Raw genomic sequence first — 5,572 nt, forward strand, 5'->3', positions numbered from 1 at the left:
GTCAACACATATTGGAGGTCCTATAGAACATCGCCACGTAGCCCCTAATTAGATAGTATATATAGAGACAAGAGTGAAGCCTTCTTTACTCTTGTCAGCTCTTTTCTTGCTTCTAGTCTAGTTTCAAGGGTCTCTAGTTTTCTTATCTTTTGGCAATAGCCATTCTAGTTTTTCTTTCAATATACATACTTATTTATTTATATTTTGTTACCTTTCTTTGAGTGAAGGCTTACTTGTCTGAATTATTTTTTCATCGAGTTCTTGTCTTTGATAGTGTCTCTATCCATGCTTATAGCTAGATTCTTTAGAATTTTTATCAAATCATTGTTTAAACCTACTTCATCTATTATTCTAATTATGGCTTGATGAATTGAAAGTAAATCTATTTTTTAAAGATTTTTTTTATTTCTTCATCTTTCTTCTATTGATAGAATCTAAATCTTTAATCTTTTGAAAATTCATAAATTTATTATTAATCAAGTTTAAAAGGTGAAAATACAAAGATAAGATTAATTATTATTTTCTTTTATCTTTTAAAGATAAAGATGGATGAAAAGATGAGACTTTATCATTAATTACTTAAATGAGAGAAAGTAATTAAAAACTATTAAATAATATTAATTAATAATAATAAGATAAATAGAAACTAATACAGCAAATTAAATGCTAAAATAATGTGATTAGAGGATGATTAGAGAGGTAAACCATGACATGCTTTGAGTATATCAAATAGTAGGTAACAACTCTTGCCACTTAAAAATTCACCGAAAATTCCTTGAGACTCAAATATATGTTAATTTTAGTTTGATCAAGTTTAATTCTAACATGCTTCTACTTTCTTAAATCTTGTGGGAATTTGACTTGAATTGCTTGAGATATGGTTTTTCTAAGTAGCGCAACTTAAGCTGCCCTAGCAGTAGTGTCAAGGACATACACTAAGAAGTTGTAGAAGATTCTAGAAGGTTCTAGATAAGCTTTGTAGTTTGTAGAAGCAGCTTGAGAAGCTTCCTAACTCGTGGAAGCTACTTGAGAAGCTTCTTAGCTTATAGTATATATAAGAGCCGAGACTAACAAGATCCTCAATCTCGATAATACACATCTTAGAGCTCTAGCTCACTTCTCTAGTGTTGTTCTTATACTCATCTGATTTATCTAGTTCTTGCCGATTCTTCTTCAACTTCTTGTTTAGATTTCCAGTTAGTATTCTAAATTCGTGAAAATTTCTTATCTTTCATATTAGAGCTAATTCCTTCTTCTTAGAGTGTGGATTATCCTTGTGCTTGAAGGTGCTAGTATTTTAGAGGTTGAGGATTACCCTCTTCTAAATTGATATTTTTTCTATTATAATATTGGAGTCTTATTTTTTTTTCGAGAGAGTGGATTATCCTTCTTCTTGAAGGTTTTAAGGCATTTTAGAGGTTACATAGTACCCTCCTCTAAACCAATATTGTTTTTTTTAAGAATCATTTCTTTCCTTCTCATAGAATGGCCGAAGGTCAAGATATTAGTATGACTGAAAGTTCAAAGTCCAAGTTGAATGCCATTATAAATGCTCTTGCTACGTTATCACAAAGAATTGTAGAGATTGAAAGAATCATTGCAAGACTTCATAATGATGGAACATCTGGGATGGCAAAATCGAGGATTTACTAGCGTCAAGCTTCAACACCAAGAAAAATAACTTTGCTTCTAGTTCAATAAGGATCGTTGATTTTACAACAAAAAGAGCCCCGAATTAGCCTTCAAATAAGTTCAATGGTACTTGTTTGTTAGAGACATAGTCCTTAGAATCTTCTAGAAATAATTTTCTAGAACCTTCTAGAGACAAGTTTCTCGAACCTTCTAGAAGCTTCTTAGTTGGTAGAAGATGTTAGGGATATAGTCCTTAGAACCTTCTAGAGATAAGTTTCTAGAACCTTCTAGAAGCAAGTCTCTGGAACCTTCTAGAAGCTTCCTAGTTGGTAGAAGTTGCTTGAGAAGCTCCCTAAATAGGAGTATATATTGGAATCAAGGCTGAAGAGTTCTTCGGTCTCAACAACACATCTCTTGGAGCTCTAGTTCACCTCTTTGGTATTGTTCTTGTATTCATTAGATTAATCTAGTTCTTGCTAGTTCTTCTTGAACTTCTTATTAGATCTTGAGTCTGTATTTCTGTGTCCATGAAAGTTTGTCGAGACTTCACTCACCTCAGATATTAGAGTTAGTTTCTTCGTTGTTAGATTGCGGATTACCTCTTTGCTTGGAAGTGTACTAGCATTTTAGAGGTTGCGGATTACCCTCCTCTAAACTGATACTTCTTTTGTTAGAATATTGGAGCCTTATTTCTTCTTGGAGAGAGTGGATTACCCCTTTTCTTGAAGCTCTTAAGGCATTTTAGAGGTTGCGAAGTACCCTCCTCTAAACCAATATTGTCTTTTTGTAGAGTCATTTTTGTCCTTCTCTTAGAATGGTCGGAGGCCAAGACATTAGTATGACGGAAAGTTCGGAGTCCAAGTTGGATGCTATCATGAATGTCCTTGCTACGTTATCGCAAAGAGCTGCAGAGATTGAAGGAATCGTGGCAAGGCTTCATAATGATGGAGCATCTAGGGTGGCACAATCTAGGTTGCACCAGCCTCAAACTTCTGCACTTGGAGAAGTAACTTTGCCTCAGGTTTGACAAGCACCGCTAGTTCTACAACATAAGGAGCCCCGAGTTAGCCTTCCGGACAAGTTCGATGGTACGCGTTCCAAGTTTCAAGGATTTGTCAACCAAATCAGGTTGATAACAATTTTACAACCCGAACGCTAACCAATGGAGGAGTCATGTATTGGGCTTGTTGAAACCTTACTTACAGGACAAGCTCTATTATGGTTTGCTCCTTTGTTTGAGAAACGATCGTCCATACTAAACAACTTTGAAACCTTTTTGGAGGGATTTGCAGAAGCATTTGGTGAAAACGACAAGATTCGATGGGCTACAACAAAGATCTGGTCACTACGACAAGGGATGCACTCTACATGAGTCTATGTATCGGACTTTAGGCAATTAGCATGCAACATCAATTGGGATGAAGAAGCGTTGATGAGTCAATTCTATTGGGATTTAAGGGATGATGTAAACGATTTACTGTTAACTCTCCCTGATCTACAAACGCTCAACGAAGCTATAAGCTAAGCTGTGAAGTATAATAACCGCCTATTCCAATGCTGCCAAGACCAACGTTCAAGATAACATATGATTCGCTATGCCCCAACTATGTCGGCAAGCAGCGTGAATTCACATTCAGAGGTAGAAGACATGCAAATTGATGCGATACGTATCAAATCCCTTACTCTAGAAGAAAAAAAGCGGCGTATGGAGGAAGATCTATGCTTGTATTGCGGTGAAGAAGGCCACAAAGTTGGAAACTGCCCCAAGAAGCAAAATCGACATATTGTCAAGACTAGAGGTGCGTTTATTCAGGAAAACGAGGATGCCCAGCCACAATAAGAACCGTACGGCTGGACAGTGAAATATTACAACAAAAACCAGGTTCTTTTCTTTCCGCTCAATCTGCCCTTTGTTTTACAATCCTTTTGCTTATTGGCCCTCAAAAACTGAGTAACTTAGCATTATTAGATTCAAGAGCATCTGCTTGTTTCTTAGACGAAGAATTTATGAAGCATCATAAGATCCCTTTAGTACAAAAATCCAAACCTGTTCACATTGAGGTCATAGATGGGTGACCTTTACTGTCTGGTAGTGTCATCCATGAATCAGAACCTATAGAAGTGACGTTTAAGGGCCATAGTAGTCTTATTATTTTCAATATTATTAGAACTCCATCAAATCCTGTTATTCTTGATCTTTCCTGGTTGAAAAAGCAAAATCCATCCATAGATTGGAAGTTGCGAAAGATGACCTTTTCCACAAAACTACCCAAGAGCAAGCCTAGTAGAAAACCCCGAATAGAAAAATCCTTATTCATTAAAGCAAGAGCGTTTATAAGATCGTCCAAGGAAGGCACACCGTTTGTCATTTATGTGGCTCCAACTACAAAAGAGAAGATCTCGACAACAAGTATACCTGAGCAATATAAGGATTTTAAAGTCGTGTTTCAAAAGAAGAGTGCTGAAATGCTACCGGAACACCGACCATATGATTGCACCATAGACTTGCAGGAAGGAGCACAATCACCTTTTGGCCCAATCTACAATCTATCGCAGACGGAGTTGGCGGAGTTGCGGAAGTACATCGACGAGAATCTAACTAAGAACTTCATCCGTCATTCAAAATCGTCAGTTGGAGCACCCATCTTATTTGTGAAGAAGAAAGATGGCTCGTTGTGGATGTGCGTGGACTATCGAGGCCTCAACAAGGTAACAAAGAAGAATCATTATCCGTTACCCTTGATTTTTGGTCTCTTAGAACAACTTGGACGTGCAAGGATCTTTACAAAAATTGATCTAAGAGGAGCTTACAACCTCATACGAATCAAGGAAGGAGATGAGTGGAAGACAATGTTTCGTACAAGGTATGGCCATTTTGAGTATAATGTCATGCCTTTTGGTCTTACCAATGCTCCAGCGGTCTTTCAACATATGATGAATGACATTTTCTGAGAGCACCTTGACGATTTTGTTGTCATCTACTTGGATGATATTTTGATATTCTCCAAAAATGAGGAAGAGCATGAAAAGCACGTTCGTTTGGTCTTGGAGAAACTATGCGAGAGAGGACTATATGCCAAGTTGGAGAAGTGTTTATTTCACTAAATAGAAATAGAGTTTTTGGGGTTCGTTGCGACTACGAAAGGCTTGAAGATGGACCCCAAGAAGGTGGAAGCAATCGTGTCTTGGGAGGTTCCGAAGACGGTTAGAGACGTACAATGCTTTCTTGGTTTTGCCAACTTCTATCGAATCTTCATCAAGAATTACTCTCAAGTTGCTGCTCCTCTCACTCGATTGACATGCAAGGATAAGCTAGAATGGGGACCTCTAGCGTAGAAGGTATTTCAAGACTTGAAGACCGCATTTACTACGGCTCCAATCTTGGTACATCTAGACTTTACAAAAGCCTTTTATTTAGAAACTGATGCTTCGGATTTTGCTTTGGGAGATGTACTTTCACAAATGGGAGAAGACAAGAAGCTCCATCCAGTTGCATTCTATTCTCGAAAGTTCTCTACTGCTGAAATCAATTATGAGATCCACGATAAGGAACTTCTTGCTATAGTGGATTCTTTCCAAGAATGGCATCACTTTCTTGAAGGAGCTGCACACCCAATGACCATATACACAGATCACAAGAATTTGGAGTATTTCATGTCGGGTCGAGTTCTAAATCGACGTCAAGCTCGGTGGAGTATGTTGTTATCAAGGTTCGATTTTGTTATCACTTATTGACCTAGAAAGCAGCAAGGACTATCTGATGCCTTATCGAGGAGATCGTATCTTGTACCAAAGACTGGAGAAGCAACGTTTGATCAATAATATACGACATTGTTGAAGTTAGGGCAATTTCAGCTTTGGGCTACTATTGTGCCAATTGATGCTGACTTCTTGAATCAGGTACGTGCCGTGATCATTGAAGATTCAATAGCCATTGATA

Source organism: Physcomitrium patens, chromosome 19 (genome assembly GCF_059467195.1).
Source record: "Physcomitrium patens ecotype Gransden chromosome 19, ASM5946719v1, whole genome shotgun sequence".
Taxonomy (NCBI): Eukaryota; Viridiplantae; Streptophyta; class Bryopsida; order Funariales; family Funariaceae; genus Physcomitrium; species Physcomitrium patens.